The following is a 23,499-nucleotide window of genomic DNA, read 5'->3' on the forward strand; positions in this document are numbered from 1 at the left end:
GCATTCATCACCGGACAGTAGCTGATGTTGTCAGCTCCATGGAAGGGACACCGCCAACAGTGAGCTCCTGTGACGGAGCAGGCCGAGAGTACTCCCTTTCTCCTTTCTTAGGACTGAAGTGCGGATCTGACCAGAGCGAAGCAAGATTCAATCACCGGACAGTAGCTGATGTCGTTAGCTCCATGAAAGGGAGACCGCCAACAGTGAGCTCCAGTTGCGCAGCAGACCGAGATGACTCCCTTTTCCCTTTCTTAGCACTTAAGTGAGGATCTGACCAGAGCGATGCAAGCTTTCATCACCGGACAGTAGCTGATGTCGTCAGCTCCATGGAAGGGAAACCGCCAACAGTGAGCTCCAGTGACGCAGCAGGCCGAGATGACTCCCTGTCTCCTTTCTTAGGATTGAAGTGCGGAGATGACCAGAGTGATGCAAGCTTTCATCACCGGACAGTAGCTGATGTCGTCAGCTCCATGGAAGGCAGACCGCCAACAGTGAGCTCCAGTGACGCAGCGCGCCGAGATTACTCCATTTCTCCTTTCTTAGGATTGAAGTGCGCATCTGACCAGAGTGATGCAAGCACTCATCACCGGACAGTAGCTGATGTCATTAGTTCCTTGGAAGGGAGACCGCCAACAGTGAGCTCCAGTGACGCAGCACGCCGAGATGACTGCCTTTCTCCTTTCTTAGGATTGAAGTGCGGATCTGGCCAGAGCGATGGAAGCTTTCATCACCGGACAGTAGCTGATGTCGTTAGCTCCATGGAAGGGAGACCGCCAACAGTGAGCTCCAGTGGCGCAGCAGACCAAGATGACTCCCTTTTCCCTTTCTTAGCACTTAAGTGCGGATCTGACCAGAGCGATGCAAGCTTTCATCACCGGACAGTAGATGATGTCGTCAGCTCCATGGAAGGGAAACCGCCAACAGTGAGCTCCAGTGACGGAGCAGGCCGAGATGACTCCCTTTATCCTTTCTTAGGATTGAACTGCGGATCTGACCAGAGCGATGCAAGCTTTCAGCACAAGACAGTAGCTGATGTCGTCAGCTCCACGGAAGGGAGAACACCAACAGTGAGCTCCAGTGACGCAGAAGGCCGAGAGGACTCCATTTCTCCTTTCTTAGGATTGAAGTGCGCATCTGACCAGAGCGATGCAAGCACTCATCACCGGACAGTAGCTGATGTCATTAGTTCCATGGAAGGGAGACCGCCAACAGTGAGCTCCAGTGACGCAGTACGCCGATATGACTCCCTCTCTCCTTTCTTAGGATTGAAGTGCGGATCTGACCAGAGCGATGCAAGCTTTCATCACCGGACAGCAGCTGATGTCGTTAGCTCCATGGAAGGAAGACCGCCAACAGTGAGGTAAATAACGCAGCGGGCCGAGATAAGTCCATTTCTCCTTTCCTACGATTGAAGTGCGCATCTGACCAGAGCGATGCAAGCTTTCATCACCGCACAGTAGGTGATGTCGTCAGCTCCATAGAGAGGAGACCGCCAACAGTGAGCTCCAGTGACGCAGCACGCCGAGATGACTCTCTTTCTCCTTTCTTAGGATTGAAGTGTGGATCTGACCAGAGCGATGCAAGCTTTCATCACTGGACAGTAGCAGATGTCGTTAGCTCCATGAAAGGAAGACCGCCAACAGTGAGCTCCAGTGATGCAGCACGCCGAGATGACTGCCTTTCTCTTTTCTTAAGATTGAAGTGCGGATCTGACCACAGCGATGCAAGCTTTCATCACCGGACAGTAGCTGATGTCGTCAGCTCCATGGACGGGAGACCGCCACCAACAGTGAGCTCCAGTGACGCAGCACACTGAGATGACTGCCTTTCTCGTTTCTTAGGATTGAAGTGCGGATCTGGCCAGAGCGATGGAAGCTTTCATCACCGGACAGTAGCTGATGTCGTTAGCTCCATGGAAGGGAGACCGCCAACAGTGAGCTCCAGTGGCGCAGCAGACCAAGATGACTCCCTTTTCCCTTTCTTAGCACTTAAGTGCGGATCTGACCAGAGCGATGCAAGCTTTCATCACCGGACAGTAGATGATGTCGTCAGCTCCATGGAAGGGAAACCGCCAACAGTGAGCTCCAGTGACGCAGCAGGCCGAGATGACTCCCTGTCTCCTTTCTTAGGATTGAAGTGCGGAGCTGACCAGAGCGATACAAGCTTTCATCACCGGACAGTAGCTGATGTCGTTAGTTCCATGGAAGGGAGACCGCCAACAGTGAGCTCCAGTGACGCAGCAGGCCGAGATGACTCTCTTTCTCCTTTCTTAGGATTGAAGTGCGGATCTGGCCAGAGCGATGGAAGCTTTCATCACCGGACAGTAGCTCATGTCGTCAGCTCCATGGAAGGGAGATTGCCAACAGTGAGCTTCAGTGACGCAGCAGGCCGAGATGACTCCCTTTCTCCTTTCTTAGGATTGAAGTGCGGATCTGACCAGAGCGATGCAAGCTTTCATCACCGGATAGTAGCTGACGTCGTCAGCTCCATGGAAGGGAGACCGCCAACAGTGAGCTCCAGTGACGGAGCAGGCCGAGATGACTCCCTTTATCCTTTCTTAGGGTTGAAGTGCGGATCTGACCAGAGCGATGCAAGCTTTCAGCACAAGACAGTAGCTGATGTCGTCAGCTCCACAAAAGGGAGAACACCAACAGTGAGCTCCAGTGACGCAGAAGGCCGAGAGGACTCCCTTTATCTTTGTTAGGATTGAAGTGCGGATCTGACCAGAGCGATGCAAGCTTTCATCACCGGACAGCAGCTGATGTCGTTAGCTCCATGGAAGGAAGACCGCCAGCAGTGAGGTCGATGACACAGCAGGCCGAGATGAGTCCATTTCTCCTTTCTTAGGATCGAAGTGCGCATCTGACCAGAGCGATGCAAGCTTTCATCACCGGACAGTAGCTGATGTTGTCAGCTCCATTAAAGGGAAACCGCCAACAGTGAGCTCCAGTGACGCAGCAGGTCGATATGACTCCCTCTCTCCTTTCTTAGGATTGAAGTGCGGATCTGACCAGAGCGATGCAAGCTTTCATCACCGGACAGCAGCTGATGTCGTTAGCTCCATGGAAGGAAGACCGCCAACAGTGAGGTAAATGACGCAGCGGGCCGAGATGAGTCCATTTCTCCTTTCTTAGGATTGAAGTGCGCATCTGACCAGAGCGATGCAAGCTTTCATTACCGCACAGTAGGTGATGTCGTCAGCTCCATAGAGGGCAGACCGCCAACAGTGAGCTCCAGTGACGCAGCACGACGAGATGACTCTCTTTCTCCTTTCTTAGGATTGAAGTGTGGATTTGACCAGAGCGATGCAAGCTTTCATCACCGGACAGAAGCTGATGTCGTTAGCTCCATGAAAGGAAGACCGCCAACAGTGAGCTCCAGTGACGCAGCAGGCCGAGATGACTCCCTTTTCCCTTTCTTAGCACTTAAGTGCGGATCTGACCAGAGCGATGCAAGCTTTCATCACCGGACAGTAGCTGATGTCGTCAGCTCCATGGAGGGGAAACCGCCAACAGTGAGCTGCAGTGACGCAGCAGGCCGAGATGACTCCCTGTCTCCTTTCTTAGGATTGAAGTGTGGAGATGACCAGAGTGATGCAAGCTTTCATCACCGGACAGTAGCTGATGTCGTCAGCTCCATGGAAGGCAGACCGCCAACAGTGAGCTCCAGTGACGCAGCGCGCCGAGATTACTCCATTTCTCCTTTCTTAGGATTGAAGTGCGCATCTGACCAGAGCGATGCAAGCACTCATCACCGGACAGTAGCTGATGTCATTAGTTCCATGGAAGGGAGACCGCCAACAGTGAGCTCCAGTGACGCAGCACGCCGAGATGACTGCCTTTCTCCTTTCTTAGGATTGAAGTGCGGATCTGGCCAGAGCGATGGAAGCTTTCATCACCGGACAGTAGCTGATGTCGTTAGCTCCATGGAAGGGAGACCGCCACCAGTGAGCTCCAGTGGCGCAGCAGACCAAGATGACTCCCTTTTCCCTTTCTTAGCACTTAAGTGCGGATCTGACCAGAGCGATGCAAGCTTTCATCACCGGACAGTAGATGATGTCGTCAGATCCATGGAAGGGAAACCGCCAACAGTGAGCTCCAGTGAAGCAGCAGGCCGAGATGACTCCCTGTCTCCTTTCTTAGGATTGAAGTGCGGAGCTGACCAGAGCGATACAAGCTTTCATCACCGGACAGTAGCTGACGTCGTCAGCTCCATGGAAGGGAGACCGCCAACAGTGAGCTCCAGTGACGGAGCAGGCCGAGATGACTCCCTTTATCCTTTCTTAGGATTGAAGTGCGGATCTGACCAGAGCGATGCAAGCTTTCAGCACAAGACAGTAGCTGATGTCGTCAGCTCCACGGAAGGGAGAACACCAACAGTGAGCTCCAGTGACGCAGAAGGCCGAGAGGACTCCCTTTATCCTTTGTTAGGATTGAAGTGCGGATCTGACCAGAGCGATGCAAGCTTTCATCACCGGACAGCAGCTGATGTCGTTAGCTCCATGGAAGGAAGACCGCCAGCAGTGAGGTCAATGACACAGCAGGCCGAGATGAGTCCATTTCTCCTTTCTTAGGATTGAAGTGCGTATCTGACCAGAGCGATGCAAGCTTTCAGGAGAGGACAGTAGCTGATGTCGTCAGCTCCATGGAAGGGAGAACGCCAACAGTGAGGTAAATGACGCAGCGGGCCGAGATGAGTCCATTTCTCCTTTCTTAGGATTGAAGTGCGCATCTGACCAGAGCGATGCAAGCTTTCATCACCGGACAGTAGCTGATGTCGTCAGCTCCATGGAAGGGAAACCGCCAACAGTGAGCTCCAGTGACGCAGCAGGCCGATATGACTCCCTCTCTCCTTTCTTAGGATTGAAGTGCGGATCTGACCAGAGCGATGCAAGCTTTCATCACCGGACAGTAGGTGATGTCGTCAGCTCCATAGAGGGCAGACCGCCAACAGTGAGCTCCAGTGACGCAGCACGACGAGATGACTCTCTTTCTTTTTCTTAGCATTGAAGTGTGGATCTGACCAGAGCGATGCAAGCTTTCATCACCGGACAGTAGCTGATGTCGTTAGCTCCATGAAAGGAAGACCGCCAACAGTGAGCTCCAGTGACGCAGCAGGCCGAGATGACTCCCTTTTCCTTTCTTAGGATTTAAGTGCGGAGCTGACCAAAGCGATGCAAGCTTTCATCACCGGACAGTAGCTGATGTCGTCAGCTCCATGGAAGGGAGACCGCCAACAGTGAGCTCTAGTGACGCAGCAGGCCGAGATGACTCCATTTCTCCTTTTTTAGGATTGAAGTGCGCATCTGACCAGAGCGATGCAAGCTTTCATCACCGGACAGTAGCTGATGTCGTCAGCTCCATGGAAGGGAGACCGCCAACAGTGAGCTCCAGTGACGCAGCGCGCCGAGATTACTCCATTTCTCCTTTCTTAGGATTGAAGTGCGCATCTGACCAGAGCGATGCAAGCACTCATCACCGGACAGTAGCTGATGTCATTAGTTCCATGGAAGGGAGACCGCCAACAGTGAGCTCCAGTGACGCAGCACACTGAGATGACTGCCTTTCTCGTTTCTTAGGATTGAAGTGCGGATCTGGCCAGAGCGATGGAAGCTTTCATCACCGGACAGTAGCTGATGTCGTTAGCTCCATGGAAGGGAGACCGCCAACAGTGAGCTCCAGTGGCGCAGCAGACCAAGATGACTCCCTTTTCCCTTTCTTAGCACTTAAGTGCGGATCTGACCAGAGCGATGCAAGCTTTCATCACCGGACAGTAGATGATGTCGTCAGCTCCATGGAAGGGAAACCGCCAACAGTGAGCTCCAGTGACGCAGCAGGCCGAGATGACTCCCTGTCTCCTTTCTTAGGATTGAAGTGCGGAGCTGACCAGAGCGATACAAGCTTTCATCACCGGACAGTAGCTGATGTCGTTAGTTCCATGGAAGGGAGACCGCCAACAGTGAGCTCCAGTGACGCAGCAGGCCGAGATGACTCTCTTTCTCCTTTCTTAGGATTGAAGTGCGGATCTGGCCAGAGCGATGGAAGCTTTCATCACCGGACAGTAGCTCATGTCGTCAGCTCCATGGAAGGGAGATTGCCAACAGTGAGCTCCAGTGACGCAGCAGGCCGAGATGACTCCCTTTCTCCTTTCTTAGGATTGAAGTGCGGATCTGACCAGAGCGATGCAAGCTTTCATCACCGGATAGTAGCTGACGTCGTCAGCTCCATGGAAGGGAGACCGCCAACAGTGAGCTCCAGTGACGGAGCAGGCCGAGATGACTCCCTTTATCCTTTCTTAGGGTTGAAGTGCGGATCTGACCAGAGCGATGCAAGCTTTCAGCACAAGACAGTAGCTGATGTCGTCAGCTCCACAAAAGGGAGAACACCAACAGTGAGCTCCAGTGACGCAGAAGGCCGAGAGGACTCCCTTTATCTTTGTTAGGATTGAAGTGCGGATCTGACCAGAGCGATGCAAGCTTTCATCACCGGACAGCAGCTGATGTCGTTAGCTCCATGGAAGGAAGACCGCCAGCAGTGAGGTCGATGACACAGCAGGCCGAGATGAGTCCATTTCTCCTTTCTTAGGATCGAAGTGCGCATCTGACCAGAGCGATGCAAGCTTTCATCACCGGACAGTAGCTGATATCGCCAGCTCCATGAAAGGAAGACCGCCAACAGTGAGCTCCAGTGACGCAGCAGGCCGAGATGACTCCCTTTTCCTTTCTTAGGATTTAAGTGCGGAGCTGACCAGAGCGATGCAAGCTTTCATCACCGGACAGTAGCTGATGTCGTCAGCTCCATGGAAGGGAGACCGCCAACAGTGAGCTCTAGTGACGCAGCAGGCCGAGATGACTCCATTTCTCCTTTTTTAGGATTGAAGTGCGCATCTGACCAGAGCGATGCAAGCTTTCATCACCGGACAGTAGCTGATGTCGTCAGCTCCATGGAAGGGAGACCGCCAACAGTGAGCTCCAGTGACGCAGCGCGCCGAGATTACTCCATTTCTCCTTTCTTAGGATTGAAGTGCGCATCTGACCAGAGCGATGCAAGCACTCATCACCGGACAGTAGCTGATGTCATTAGTTCCATGGAAGGGAGACCGCCAACAGTGAGCTCCAGTGACGCAGCACACTGAGATGACTGCCTTTCTCGTTTCTTAGGATTGAAGTGCGGATCTGGCCAGAGCGATGGAAGCTTTCATCACCGGACAGTAGCTAATGTCGTTAGCTCCATGGAAGGGAGACCGCCAACAGTGAGCTCCAGTGGCGCAGCAGACCAAGATGACTCCCTTTTCCCTTTCTTAGCACTTAAGTGCGGATCTGACCAGAGCGATGCAAGCTTTCATCACCGGACAGTAGATGATGTCGTCAGCTCCATGGAAGGGAAACCGCCAACAGTGAGCTCCAGTGACGCAGCAGGCCGAGATGACTCCCTGTCTCCTTTCTTAGGATTGAAGTGCGGAGCTGACCAGAGCGATACAAGCTTTCATCACCGGACAGTAGCTGATGTCGTTAGTTCCATGGAAGGGAGACCGCCAACAGTGAGCTCCAGTGACGCAGCAGGCCGAGATGACTCTCTTTCTCCTTTCTTAGGATTGAAGTGCGGATCTGGCCAGAGCGATGGAAGCTTTCATCACCGGACAGTAGCTCATGTCGTCAGCTCCATGGAAGGGAGATTCCCAACAGTGAGCTCCAGTGACGCAGCAGGCCGAGATGACTCCCTTTCTCCTTTCTTAGGATTGAAGTGCGGATCTGACCAGAGCGATGCAAGCTTTCATCACCGGACAGTAGCTGACGTCGTCAGCTCCATGGAAGGGAGACCGCCAACAGTGAGCTCCAGTGACGGAGCAGGCCGAGATGACTCCCTTTATCCTTTCTTAGGGTTGAAGTGCGGATCTGACCAGAGCGATGCAAGCTTTCAGCACAAGACAGTAGCTCATGTCGTCAGCTCCATGGAAGGGAGACCGCCAACAGTGAGCTCCAGTGACGCAGAAGGCCGAGAGGACTCCCTTTATCCTTTGTTAGGATTGAAGTGCGGATCTGACCAGAGCGATGCAAGCTTTCATCACCGGACAGCAGCTGATGTCGTTAGCTCCATGGAAGGAAGACCGCCAGCAGTGAGGTCAATGACACAGCAGGCCGAGATGAGTCCATTTCTCCTTTCTTAGGATTGAAGTGCGCATCTGACCAGAGCGATGCAAGCTTTCATCACCGGACCGTAGCTGATGTCGTCAGCTCCATACAGGGGAGACCGCCAACAGTGAGCTCCAGTGACGGAGCAGGCCGCGATGGCTCCCTTTATCCTTTCTTAGGATTGAAGTGCGGATCTGACCAGAGCGATGCAAGCTTTCAGGAGAGGACAGTAGCTGATGTCGTCAGCTCCATGGAAGGGAGACCGCCAACAGTGAGCTCCAGTGACGCAGCAGGCCGAGAGGACTCCCTCTCTCCTTTCTTAGGATTGAAGTGCGGATCTGGCCAGAGCGATGCAAGCTTTCATCACCGGACAGCAGCTGATGTCGTTAGCTCCATGGAAGGAAGACCGCCAACAGTGAGGTAAATGACGCAGCGGGCCGAGATGAGTCCATTTCTCCTTTCTTAGGATTGAAGTGTGCATCTGACCAGAGCGATGCAAGCTTTCATCACCGCACAGTAGGTGATGTCGTCAGCTCCATAGAGGGGAGACCGCCAACAGTGAGCTCGAGTGACGCAGCAGGCCGAGATGACTCCCTTTTCCTTTCTTAGGATTTAAGTGCGGAGCTGACCAGAGCGATGCAAGCACTCATCACCGGACAGTAGCTGATGTCATTAGTTCCATGGAAGGGAGACCGCCAACAGTGAGCTCCAGTGACGCAGCACGCCGAGATGACTGCCTTTCTCCTTTCTTAGGAATGAAGTGCGGATCTGGCCAGAGCGATGGAAGCTTTCATCACCGGACAGTAGCTGACGTCGTTAGCTCCATGGAAGGGAGACCGCCAACAGTGAGCTCCAGTGGCGCAGCATACCAAGATGACTCCCTTTTCCCTTTCTTAGCACTTAAGTGCGGATCTGACCAGAGCGATGCAAGCTTTCATCACCGGACAGCAGCTGATGTCGTTAGCTCCATGGAAGGAAGACCGCCAGCAGTGAGGTCAATGACACAGCAGGCCGAGATGAGTCCATTTCTCCTTTCTTAGGATTGAAGTGCGCATCTGACCAGAGCGATGCAAGCTTACATCACCAGACAGTAGCTGATGTCGTCAGCTCCATTCAGGGGAGACCGCCAACAGTGAGCTCCAGTGACGCAGCAGGCCGAGATGACTCCATTTCTCCTTTTTTAGGATTGAAGTGCGCATCTGACCAGAGCGATGCAAGCTTTCATCACCGGACAGTAGCTGATGTCGTCAGCTCCATGGAAGGGAGACCGCCAACATAGAGCTCCAGTGACGCAGCACGCCGAGATGACTCCATTTCTCCTTTCTTAAGATAGAAGTGCGGATCTGACCAGAGCGATGCCAGCTTTCATCACCGGACAGTAGCTGATGTCGTCAGCTCCATGGACGGGAGACCGCCACCAACAGTGAGCTCCAGTGACGCAGCACGCCGAGATGACTCCCTTTCTCCTCTCTTAGGATTGATGTGCGCATCTGACCAGAACGATGCAAGCTTTCATCACTGGACAGTAGCTGATGTTGTCAGCTCCATGGAAGGGACACCGCCAACAGTGAGCTCCCATGACGGAGCAGGCCGAGAGTACTCCCTTTCTCCTTTCTTAGGACTGAAGTGCGGATCTGACCAGAGCGATGCAAGATTTCATCACCGGACAGTAGCTGATGTCGTTAGCTCCATGGAAGGGAGACCGCCAACAGTGAGCTCCGGTGGCGCAGCAGACCAAGATGACTCCCTTTTCTCTTTCTTAGGATTGAAGTGCGCATCTGACCAGAGCGATGCAAGCTTTCATCACCGGACAGTAGCTGATGTTGTCAGATCCATACAGGGGAGACCGCCAACAGTGAGCTCCAGTGACGGAGCAGGCCGCGATGACTCCCTTTATTCTTTCTTAGGATTGAAGTGCGGATCTGACCAGAGCGATGCAAGCTTTCAGGAGAGGACAGTAGCTGATGTCGTCAGCTCCATGGAAGGGAGAACGCCAACAGTAAGCTCCAGTGACGCAGCAGGCCGAGAGGACTCCCTCTCTCCTTTCTTAGGATTGAAGTGCGGATCTGACCAGAGCGATGCAAGCTTTCATCACCGGACAGTAGCTGATGTCGTTAGCTCCATGAAAGGAAGACCGCCAACAGCGAGCTCCAGTGACGCAGCAGGCCGAGATGACTCCCTTTTCCTTTCTAAGGATTTAAGTGCGGAGCTGACCAGAGCGTTGCAAGCTTTCATCACCGGACAGTAGCTGATGTCGTCAGCTCCATGGAAGCGAGACCGCCAACAGTGAGCTCTAGTGACGCAGCAGGCCGAGATGACTCCATTTCTCCTTTTTTAGGATTGAAGTGCGCATCTGACCAGAGCGATGCAAGCTTTCATCACCGGACAGTAGCTGATGTCGTCAGCTCCATGGAAGGGAGACCGCCCACAGTGAGCTCCAGTGACGCAGCGCGCCGAGATTACTCCATTTCTCCTTTCTTAGGATTGAAGTGCGCATCTGACCAGAGCGATGCAAGCTCTCATCACCGGACAGTAGCTGATGTCATTAGTTCCATGGAAGGGAGACCGCCAACAGTGAGCTCCAGTGACGCAGCACGCCGAGATGACTCCCTGTCTCCTTTCTTAGGATTGAAGTGCGGATCTGACCAGAGCGATGCAAGCTTTCATCACCGGACAGCAGCTGATGTCGTTAGATCCATGGAAGGAAGACCGCCAGCAGTGAGGTCAATGACACAGCAGGCCGAGATGAGTCCATTTATCCTTTCTTAGGATTGAAGTGCGCATCTGACCAGAGCGATGCAAGCTTTCATCACCGGACAGTAGCTGATGTCGTCAGCTCCATACAGGGGAGACCGCCAACAGTGAGCTCCAGTGACGCAGCACGCCGAGATGACTCCCTTTCTCCTTTCTTAGGATTGAAGTGTGGATCTGACCAGAGCGATGCAAGCTTTCATCACCGGACAGTAGCTGATGTCGTTAGCTCCATGAAAGGAAGACTGCCAACAGTGAGCTCCAGTGACGCAGCAGGCCGAGATGACTCCCTTTTCCTTTCTTAGGATTTAAGTGCGGAGCTGACCAGAGCGATGCAAGCTTTCATCACCGGACAGTAGCTGATGTCGTCAGCCTCATGGAAGGGAGACCGCCAACAGTGAGCTCTAGTGACGCAGCAGGCCGAGATGACTCCATTTCTCCTTTTTTAGGATTGAAGTGCGCATCTGACCAGAGCGATGCAAGCTTTCATCACCGGACAGTAGCTGATGTCGTCAGCTCCATGGAAGGGAGACCGCCACCAACAGTGAGCTCCAGTGACGCAGCACGCCGAGATGACTCCCTTTCTCCTCTCTTAGGATTGATGTGCGCATCTGACCAGAACGATGCAAGCTTTCATCACTGGACAGTAGCTGATGTTGTCAGCTCCATGGAAGGGACACCGCCAACAGTGAGCTCCAGTGACGGAGCAGGCCGAGAGTACTCCCTTTCTCCTTTCTTAGGACTGAAGTGCGGATCTGACCAGAGCGATGCAAGATTTCATCACCGGACAGTAGCTGATGTCGTTAGCTCCATGGAAGGGAGACCGCCAACAGTGAGCTCCGGTGGCGCAGCAGACCAAGATGACTCCCTTTTCTCTTTCTTAGGATTGAAGTGCGCATCTGACCAAAGCGATGCAAGCTTTCATCACCGGACAGTAGCTGATGTTGTCAGATCCATACCGGGGAGACCGCCAACAGTAAGCTCCAGTGACGCAGCAGGCCGAGATGACTCCCTTTTCTCTTTCTTAGGATTGAAGTGCGGATCTGACCAGAGCGATGCAAGCTTTCATCACCGGACAGCAGCTGATGTCGTTAGCTCCATGGAAGGAAGACCGCCAACAGTGAGGTAAATGACGCAGCGGGCCGAGATGAGTCCATTTCTCCTTTCTTAGGATTGAAGTGCGCATCTGACCAGAGCGATGCAAGCTTTCATCACCGGACAGTAGCTGATGTTGTCAGATCCATACCGGGGAGACCGCCAACAGTGAGCTCCGGTGGCGCAGCAGACCAAGATGACTCCCTTTTCTCTTTCTGAGGATTGAAGTGCGGATCTGACCAGAGCGATGCAAGCTTTCATCACCGGACAGCAGCTGATGTCGTTAGCTCCATGGAAGGAAGACCGCCAACAGTGAGGTAAATGACGCAGCGGGCCGAGATGAGTCCATTTCTCCTTTCTTAGGATTGAAGTGCGCATCTGACCAGAGCGATGCAAGCTTTCATCACCGCACAGTAGGTGATGTCGTCAGCTCCATAGAGGGGAGACCGCCAACAGTGAGCTCCAGTGACGCAGCACGCCGGGATGACTCTCTTTCTCCTTTCTTAGGATTGAAGTGTGGATCTGACCAGAGCGATGCAAGCTTTCATCACGGGACAGTAGCTGATGTCGTTAGCTCCATGAAAGGAAGACCGCCAACAGTGAGCTCCAGTGACGCAGCAGGCCGAGATGACTCCCTTTTCCTTTCTAAGGATTTAAGTGCGGAGCTGACCAGAGCGATGCAAGCTTTCATCACCGGACAGTAGCTGATGTCGTCAGCTCCATGGAAGGGAGACCGCCAACAGTGAGCTCTAGTGACGCAGCAGGCCGAGATGACTCCATTTCTCCTTTTTTAGGATTTAAGTGCGCATCTGACCAGAGCGATGCAAGCTTTCTTCACCGGACAGTAGCTGATGTCGTCAGCTCCATGGAAGGGAGACCGCCAACAGTGAGCTCCAGTGACGCAGCGCGCCGAGATTACTCCATTTCTCCTTTCTTAGGATTGAAGTGCGCATCTGACCAGAGCGATGCAAGCACTCATCAGCGGACAGTAGCTGATGTCATTAGTTCCATGGAAGGGAGACCGCCAACAGTGAGCTCCAGTGACGCAGCACGCCGAGATGACTCCCTGTCTCCTTTCTTAGGATTGAAGTGCGGAGCTGCCCAGAGCGATGGAAGCTTTCATCACCGGACAGTAGCTCATGTCGTCAGCTCCATGGAAGGGAGATTGCCAACAGTGAGCTCCAGTGACGCAGCAGGCCGGGATAACTCCCTTTCTCCTTTCTTAGGATTGAAGTGCGGATCTGACCAGAGCGATGCAAGCTTTCATCACCGGACAGTAGCTGACGTCGTCAGCTCCATGGATGGGAGACCGCCAACAGTGAGCTCCAGTGACGCAGAAGGCCGAGAGGACTCCCTTTATCCTTTGTTAGGATTGAAGTGCGGATCTGACCAGAGCGATGCAAGCTTTCATCACCGGACAGCAGCTGATGTCGTTAGCTCCATGGAAGGAAGACCGCCAGCAGTGAGGTCAATGACACAGCAGGCCGAGATGAGTCCATTTCTCCTTTCTTAGGATTGAAGTGCGCATCTGACCAGAGCGATGCAAGCTTTCATCACCGGACAGTAGCTGATGTCGTCAGCTCCATACAGGGGAGACCGCCAACAGTGAGCTCCAGTGACGCAGCACGCCGAGATGACTCCCTTTCTCCTTTCTTAGGATTGAAGTGTGGATCTGACCAGAGCGATGCAAGCTTTCATCACCGGACAGTAGCTGATGTCGTTAGCTCCATGAAAGGAAGACCGCCAACAGTGAGCTCCATTGACGCAGCAGGCCGAGATTACTGCCTTTCTCTTTTCTTAAGATTGAAGTGCGGATCTGACCAGAGCGATGCAAGCTTTCATCACCGGACAGTAGCTGATGTCGTTAGCTCCATGGAAGGAAGACCGCCAGCAGTGAGGTCAATGACACAGCAGGCCGAGATGAGTCCATTTCTCCTTTCTTAGGATTGATGTGCGCATCTGACCAGAACGATGCAAGCTTTCATCACCGGACAGTAGCTGATGTCGTCAGCTCCATGGAAGGGACACCGCCAACAGTGAGCTCCAGTGACGGAGCAGGCCGAGAGTACTCCCTTTCTCCTTTCTTAGGACTGAAGTGCGGATCTGACCAGAGCGATGCAAGATTTCATCACCGGAAAGTAGCTGATGTCGTTAGCTCCATGGAAGGGAGACCGCCAACAGTGAGCTCCAGTGGCGCAGCAGACCAAGATGACTCCCTTTTCTCTTTCTTAGCACTTAAGTGCGGATCTGTCCAGAGCGATGCAAGCTTTCATCACCGGACAGTAGCTGATGTCGTCAGCTCCATGGAAGGGAAACCGCCAACAGTGAGCTGCAGTGACGCAGCAGGCCGAGATGACTCCCTGTCTCCTTTCTTAGGATTGTAGTGCGGAGCTGACCAGAGCGATGCAAGCTTTCATCACCGGACAGTAGCTGATGTCGTCAGCTCCATGGACGGGAGACCGCCACCAACAGTGAGCTCCAGTGACGCAGCACGCCGAGATGACTCCCTTTCTCCTCTCTTAGGATTGATGTGCCCATCTGACCAGAGCGATGCAAGCTTTCATCACCGGACAGTAGCTGATGTTGTCAGCTCCATGGAAGGGACACCGCCAACAGTGAGCTCCAGTGACGGAGCAGGCCGAGAGTACTCCCTTTCTCGTTTCTTAGGACTGAAGTGCGGATCTGACCAGAGCGATGCAAGATTTCATCACCGGACAGTAGCTGATGTCGTTAGCTCCATGAAAGGGAGACCGCCAACAGTGAGCTCCAGTGGCGCAGCAGACCGAGATTACTCCCTTTACCCTTTCTTAGCACTTAAGTGCGGATCTGACCAGAGCGATGCAAGCTTTCATCACCGGACAGTAGCTGATGACGTCAGCTCCATGGAAGGGAAACCGCCAACAGTGAGCTCCAGTGACGCAGCAGGCCGAGATGACTCCCTGTCTCCTTTCTTAGGATTGAAGTGCGGACCTGACCAGAGCGATGCAAGCTTTCATCACCGGATAGTAGCTGACGTCGTCAGCTCCATGGAAGGGAGACCGCCAACAGTGAGCTCCAGTGACGGAGCAGGCCGAGATGACTCCCTTTATCCTTTCTTAGGGTTGAAGTGCGGATCTGACCAGAGCGATGCAAGCTTTCAGCACAAGACAGTAGCTGATGTCGTCAGCTCCACAAAAGGGAGAACACCAACAGTGAGCTCCAGTGACGCAGAAGGCCGAGAGGACTCCCTTTATCTTTGTTAGGATTGAAGTGCGGATCTGACCAGAGCGATGCAAGCTTTCATCACCGGACAGCAGCTGATGTCGTTAGCTCCATGGAAGGAAGACCGCCAGCAGTGAGGTCGATGACACAGCAGGCCGAGATGAGTCCATTTCTCCTTTCTTAGGATCGAAGTGCGCATCTGACCAGAGCGATGCAAGCTTTCATCACCGGACAGTAGCTGATATCGCCAGCTCCATGAAAGGAAGACCGCCAACAGTGAGCTCCAGTGACGCAGCAGGCCGAGATGACTCCCTTTTCCTTTCTTAGGATTTAAGTGCGGAGCTGACCAGAGCGATGCAAGCTTTCATCACCGGACAGTAGCTGATGTCGTCAGCTCCATGGAAGGGAGACCGCCAACAGTGAGCTCTAGTGACGCAGCAGGCCGAGATGACTCCATTTCTCCTTTTTTAGGATTGAAGTGCGCATCTGACCAGAGCGATGCAAGCTTTCATCACCGGACAGTAGCTGATGTCGTCAGCTCCATGGAAGGGAGACCGCCAACAGTGAGCTCCAGTGACGCAGCGCGCCGAGATTACTCCATTTCTCCTTTCTTAGGATTGAAGTGCGCATCTGACCAGAGCGATGCAAGCACTCATCACCGGACAGTAGCTGATGTCATTAGTTCCATGGAAGGGAGACCGCCAACAGTGAGCTCCAGTGACGCAGCACACTGAGATGACTGCCTTTCTCGTTTCTTAGGATTGAAGTGCGGATCTGGCCAGAGCGATGGAAGCTTTCATCACCGGACAGTAGCTAATGTCGTTAGCTCCATGGAAGGGAGACCGCCAACAGTGAGCTCCAGTGGCGCAGCAGACCAAGATGACTCCCTTTTCCCTTTCTTAGCACTTAAGTGCGGATCTGACCAGAGCGATGCAAGCTTTCATCACCGGACAGTAGATGATGTCGTCAGCTCCATGGAAGGGAAACCGCCAACAGTGAGCTCCAGTGACGCAGCAGGCCGAGATGACTCCCTGTCTCCTTTCTTAGGATTGAAGTGCGGAGCTGACCAGAGCGATACAAGCTTTCATCACCGGACAGTAGCTGATGTCGTTAGTTCCATGGAAGGGAGACCGCCAACAGTGAGCTCCAGTGACGCAGCAGGCCGAGATGACTCTCTTTCTCCTTTCTTAGGATTGAAGTGCGGATCTGGCCAGAGCGATGGAAGCTTTCATCACCGGACAGTAGCTCATGTCGTCAGCTCCATGGAAGGGAGATTCCCAACAGTGAGCTCCAGTGACGCAGCAGGCCGAGATGACTCCCTTTCTCCTTTCTTAGGATTGAAGTGCGGATCTGACCAGAGCGATGCAAGCTTTCATCACCGGACAGTAGCTGACGTCGTCAGCTCCATGGAAGGGAGACCGCCAACAGTGAGCTCCAGTGACGGAGCAGGCCGAGATGACTCCCTTTATCCTTTCTTAGGGTTGAAGTGCGGATCTGACCAGAGCGATGCAAGCTTTCAGCACAAGACAGTAGCTCATGTCGTCAGCTCCATGGAAGGGAGACCGCCAACAGTGAGCTCCAGTGACGCAGAAGGCCGAGAGGACTCCCTTTATCCTTTGTTAGGATTGAAGTGCGGATCTGACCAGAGCGATGCAAGCTTTCATCACCGGACAGCAGCTGATGTCGTTAGCTCCATGGAAGGAAGACCGCCAGCAGTGAGGTCAATGACACAGCAGGCCGAGATGAGTCCATTTCTCCTTTCTTAGGATTGAAGTGCGCATCTGACCAGAGCGATGCAAGCTTTCATCACCGGACAGTAGCTGATGTCGTCAGCTCCATACAGGGGAGACCGCCAACAGTGAGCTCCAGTGACGGAGCAGGCCGCGATGGCTCCCTTTATCCTTTCTTAGGATTGAAGTGCGGATCTGACCAGAGCGATGCAAGCTTTCAGGAGAGGACAGTAGCTGATGTCGTCAGCTCCATGGAAGGGAGACCGCCAACAGTGAGCTCCAGTGACGCAGCAGGCCGAGAGGACTCCCTCTCTCCTTTCTTAGGATTGAAGTGCGGATCTGGCCAGAGCGATGCAAGCTTTCATCACCGGACAGCAGCTGATGTCGTTAGCTCCATGGAAGGAAGACCGCCAACAGTGAGGTAAATGACGCAGCGGGCCGAGATGAGTCCATTTCTCCTTTCTTAGGATTGAAGTGTGCATCTGACCAGAGCGATGCAAGCTTTCATCACCGCACAGTAGGTGATGTCGTCAGCTCCATAGAGGGGAGACCGCCAACAGTGAGCTCGAGTGACGCAGCAGGCCGAGATGACTCCCTTTTCCTTTCTTAGGATTTAAGTGCGGAGCTGACCAGAGCGATGCAAGCACTCATCACCGGACAGTAGCTGATGTCATTAGTTCCATGGAAGGGAGACCGCCAACAGTGAGCTCCAGTGACGCAGCACGCCGAGATGACTGCCTTTCTCCTTTCTTAGGAATGAAGTGCGGATCTGGCCAGAGCGATGGAAGCTTTCATCACCGGACAGTAGCTGACGTCGTTAGCTCCATGGAAGGGAGACCGCCAACAGTGAGCTCCAGTGGCGCAGCATACCAAGATGACTCCCTTTTCCCTTTCTTAGCACTTAAGTGCGGATCTGACCAGAGCGATGCAAGCTTTCATCACCGGACAGCAGCTGATGTCGTTAGCTCCATGGAAGGAAGACCGCCAGCAGTGAGGTCAATGACACAGCAGGCCGAGATGAGTCCATTTCTCCTTTCTTAGGATTGAAGTGCGCATCTGACCAGAGCGATGCAAGCTTACATCACCAGACAGTAGCTGATGTCGTCAGCTCCATTCAGGGGAGACCGCCAACAGTGAGCTCCAGTGACGCAGCAGGCCGAGATGACTCCATTTCTCCTTTTTTAGGATTGAAGTGCGCATCTGACCAGAGCGATGCAAGCTTTCATCACCGGACAGTAGCTGATGTCGTCAGCTCCATGGAAGGGAGACCGCCAACATAGAGCTCCAGTGACGCAGCACGCCGAGATGACTCCATTTCTCCTTTCTTAAGATAGAAGTGCGGATCTGACCAGAGCGATGCCAGCTTTCATCACCGGACAGTAGCTGATGTCGTCAGCTCCATGGACGGGAGACCGCCACCAACAGTGAGCTCCAGTGACGCAGCACGCCGAGATGACTCCCTTTCTCCTCTCTTAGGATTGATGTGCGCATCTGACCAGAACGATGCAAGCTTTCATCACTGGACAGTAGCTGATGTTGTCAGCTCCATGGAAGGGACACCGCCAACAGTGAGCTCCCATGACGGAGCAGGCCGAGAGTACTCCCTTTCTCCTTTCTTAGGACTGAAGTGCGGATCTGACCAGAGCGATGCAAGATTTCATCACCGGACAGTAGCTGATGTCGTTAGCTCCATGGAAGGGAGACCGCCAACAGTGAGCTCCGGTGGCGCAGCAGACCAAGATGACTCCCTTTTCTCTTTCTTAGGATTGAAGTGCGCATCTGACCAGAGCGATGCAAGCTTTCATCACCGGACAGTAGCTGATGTTGTCAGATCCATACAGGGGAGACCGCCAACAGTGAGCTCCAGTGACGGAGCAGGCCGCGATGACTCCCTTTATTCTTTCTTAGGATTGAAGTGCGGATCTGACCAGAGCGATGCAAGCTTTCAGGAGAGGACAGTAGCTGATGTCGTCAGCTCCATGGAAGGGAGAACGCCAACAGTAAGCTCCAGTGACGCAGCAGGCCGAGAGGACTCCCTCTCTCCTTTCTTAGGATTGAAGTGCGGATCTGACCAGAGCGATGCAAGCTTTCATCACCGGACAGCAGCAGATGTCGTTAGCTCCATGGAAGGAAGACCGCCAACAGTGAGGTAAATGACGCAGCGGGCCGAGATGAGTCCATTTCTCCTTTCTTAGGATTGAAGTGCGCATCTGACCAGAGCGATGCAAGCTTTCATCACCGCACAGTAGGTGATGTCGTCAGCTCCATAGAGGGGAGACCGCCAACAGTGAGCTCCAGTGACGCAGCACGCCGGGATGACTCTCTTTCTCCTTTCTTAGGATTGAAGTGTGGATCTGACCAGAGCGATGCAAGCTTTCATCACCGGACAGTAGCTGATGTCGTTAGCTCCATGAAAGGAAGACCGCCAACAGCGAGCTCCAGTGACGCAGCAGGCCGAGATGACTCCCTTTTCCTTTCTAAGGATTTAAGTGCGGAGCTGACCAGAGCGTTGCAAGCTTTCATCACCGGACAGTAGCTGATGTCGTCAGCTCCATGGAAGCGAGACCGCCAACAGTGAGCTCTAGTGACGCAGCAGGCCGAGATGACTCCATTTCTCCTTTTTTAGGATTGAAGTGCGCATCTGACCAGAGCGATGCAAGCTTTCATCACCGGACAGTAGCTGATGTCGTCAGCTCCATGGAAGGGAGACCGCCCACAGTGAGCTCCAGTGACGCAGCGCGCCGAGATTACTCCATTTCTCCTTTCTTAGGATTGAAGTGCGCATCTGACCAGAGCGATGCAAGCACTCATCACCGGACAGTAGCTGATGTCATTAGTTCCATGGAAGGGAGACCGCCAACAGTGAGCTCCAGTGACGCAGCACGCCGAGATGACTCCCTGTCTCCTTTCTTAGGATTGAAGTGCGGATCTGACCAGAGCGATGCAAGCTTTCATCACCGGACAGCAGCTGATGTCGTTAGATCCATGGAAGGAAGACCGCCAGCAGTGAGGTCAATGACACAGCAGGCCGAGATGAGTCCATTTCTCCTTTCTTAGGATTGAAGTGCGCATCTGACCAGAGCGATGCAAGCTTTCATCACCGGACAGTAGCTGATGTCGTCAGCTCCATACAGGGGAGACCGCCAACAGTGAGCTCCAGTGACGCAGCACGCCGAGATGACTCCCTTTCTCCTTTCTTAGGATTGAAGTGTGGATCTGACCAGAGCGATGCAAGCTTTCATCACCGGACAGTAGCTGATGTCGTTAGCTCCATGAAAGGAAGACTGCCAACAGTGAGCTCCAGTGACGCAGCAGGCCGAGATGACTCCCTTTTCCTTTCTTAGGATTTAAGTGCGGAGCTGACCAGAGCGATGCAAGCTTTCATCACCGGACAGTAGCTGATGTCGTCAGCCTCATGGAAGGGAGACCGCCAACAGTGAGCTCTAGTGACGCAGCAGGCCGAGATGACTCCATTTCTCCTTTTTTAGGATTGAAGTGCGCATCTGACCAGAGCGATGCAAGCTTTCATCACCGGACAGTAGCTGATGTCGTCAGCTCCATGGAAGGGAGACCGCCACCAACAGTGAGCTCCAGTGACGCAGCACGCCGAGATGACTCCCTTTCTCCTCTCTTAGGATTGATGTGCGCATCTGACCAGAACGATGCAAGCTTTCATCACTGGACAGTAGCTGATGTTGTCAGCTCCATGGAAGGGACACCGCCAACAGTGAGCTCCAGTGACGGAGCAGGCCGAGAGTACTCCCTTTCTCCTTTCTTAGGACTGAAGTGCGGATCTGACCAGAGCGATGCAAGATTTCATCACCGGACAGTAGCTGATGTCGTTAGCTCCATGGAAGGGAGACCGCCAACAGTGAGCTCCGGTGGCGCAGCAGACCAAGATGACTCCCTTTTCTCTTTCTTAGGATTGAAGTGCGCATCTGACCAAAGCGATGCAAGCTTTCATCACCGGACAGTAGCTGATGTTGTCAGATCCATACCGGGGAGACCGCCAACAGTAAGCTCCAGTGACGCAGCAGGCCGAGATGACTCCCTTTTCTCTTTCTTAGGATTGAAGTGCGGATCTGACCAGAGCGATGCAAGCTTTCATCACCGGACAGCAGCTGATGTCGTTAGCTCCATGGAAGGAAGACCGCCAACAGTGAGGTAAATGACGCAGCGGGCCGAGATGAGTCCATTTCTCCTTTCTTAGGATTGAAGTGCGCATCTGACCAGAGCGATGCAAGCTTTCATCACCGGACAGTAGCTGATGTTGTCAGATCCATACCGGGGAGACCGCCAACAGTGAGCTCCGGTGGCGCAGCAGACCAAGATGACTCCCTTTTCTCTTTCTGAGGATTGAAGTGCGGATCTGACCAGAGCGATGCAAGCTTTCATCACCGGACAGCAGCTGATGTCGTTAGCTCCATGGAAGGAAGACCGCCAACAGTGAGGTAAATGACGCAGCGGGCCGAGATGAGTCCATTTCTCCTTTCTTAGGATTGAAGTGCGCATCTGACCAGAGCGATGCAAGCTTTCATCACCGCACAGTAGGTGATGTCGTCAGCTCCATAGAGGGGAGACCGCCAACAGTGAGCTCCAGTGACGCAGCACGCCGGGATGACTCTCTTTCTCCTTTCTTAGGATTGAAGTGTGGATCTGACCAGAGCGATGCAAGCTTTCATCACGGGACAGTAGCTGATGTCGTTAGCTCCATGAAAGGAAGACCGCCAACAGTGAGCTCCAGTGACGCAGCAGGCCGAGATGACTCCCTTTTCCTTTCTAAGGATTTAAGTGCGGAGCTGACCAGAGCGATGCAAGCTTTCATCACCGGACAGTAGCTGATGTCGTCAGCTCCATGGAAGGGAGACCGCCAACAGTGAGCTCTAGTGACGCAGCAGGCCGAGATGACTCCATTTCTCCTTTTTTAGGATTTAAGTGCGCATCTGACCAGAGCGATGCAAGCTTTCTTCACCGGACAGTAGCTGATGTCGTCAGCTCCATGGAAGGGAGACCGCCAACAGTGAGCTCCAGTGACGCAGCGCGCCGAGATTACTCCATTTCTCCTTTCTTAGGATTGAAGTGCGCATCTGACCAGAGCGATGCAAGCACTCATCAGCGGACAGTAGCTGATGTCATTAGTTCCATGGAAGGGAGACCGCCAACAGTGAGCTCCAGTGACGCAGCACGCCGAGATGACTCCCTGTCTCCTTTCTTAGGATTGAAGTGCGGAGCTGCCCAGAGCGATGGAAGCTTTCATCACCGGACAGTAGCTCATGTCGTCAGCTCCATGGAAGGGAGATTGCCAACAGTGAGCTCCAGTGACGCAGCAGGCCGGGATAACTCCCTTTCTCCTTTCTTAGGATTGAAGTGCGGATCTGACCAGAGCGATGCAAGCTTTCATCACCGGACAGTAGCTGACGTCGTCAGCTCCATGGATGGGAGACCGCCAACAGTGAGCTCCAGTGACGCAGAAGGCCGAGAGGACTCCCTTTATCCTTTGTTAGGATTGAAGTGCGGATCTGACCAGAGCGATGCAAGCTTTCATCACCGGACAGCAGCTGATGTCGTTAGCTCCATGGAAGGAAGACCGCCAGCAGTGAGGTCAATGACACAGCAGGCCGAGATGAGTCCATTTCTCCTTTCTTAGGATTGAAGTGCGCATCTGACCAGAGCGATGCAAGCTTTCATCACCGGACAGTAGCTGATGTCGTCAGCTCCATACAGGGGAGACCGCCAACAGTGAGCTCCAGTGACGCAGCACGCCGAGATGACTCCCTTTCTCCTTTCTTAGGATTGAAGTGTGGATCTGACCAGAGCGATGCAAGCTTTCATCACCGGACAGTAGCTGATGTCGTTAGCTCCATGAAAGGAAGACCGCCAACAGTGAGCTCCATTGACGCAGCAGGCCGAGATTACTGCCTTTCTCTTTTCTTAAGATTGAAGTGCGGATCTGACCAGAGCGATGCAAGCTTTCATCACCGGACAGTAGCTGATGTCGTTAGCTCCATGGAAGGAAGACCGCCAGCAGTGAGGTCAATGACACAGCAGGCCGAGATGAGTCCATTTCTCCTTTCTTAGGATTGATGTGCGCATCTGACCAGAACGATGCAAGCTTTCATCACCGGACAGTAGCTGATGTCGTCAGCTCCATGGAAGGGACACCGCCAACAGTGAGCTCCAGTGACGGAGCAGGCCGAGAGTACTCCCTTTCTCCTTTCTTAGGACTGAAGTGCGGATCTGACCAGAGCGATGCAAGATTTCATCACCGGAAAGTAGCTGATGTCGTTAGCTCCATGGAAGGGAGACCGCCAACAGTGAGCTCCAGTGGCGCAGCAGACCAAGATGACTCCCTTTTCTCTTTCTTAGCACTTAAGTGCGGATCTGTCCAGAGCGATGCAAGCTTTCATCACCGGACAGTAGCTGATGTCGTCAGCTCCATGGAAGGGAAACCGCCAACAGTGAGCTGCAGTGACGCAGCAGGCCGAGATGACTCCCTGTCTCCTTTCTTAGGATTGTAGTGCGGAGCTGACCAGAGCGATGCAAGCTTTCATCACCGGACAGTAGCTGATGTCGTCAGCTCCATGGACGGGA

The sequence above is a fragment of the Amblyomma americanum genome, chromosome 6, assembly GCF_052857255.1.
Source record: "Amblyomma americanum isolate KBUSLIRL-KWMA chromosome 6, ASM5285725v1, whole genome shotgun sequence".
NCBI lineage: Eukaryota > Metazoa > Arthropoda > Arachnida > Ixodida > Ixodidae > Amblyomma > Amblyomma americanum.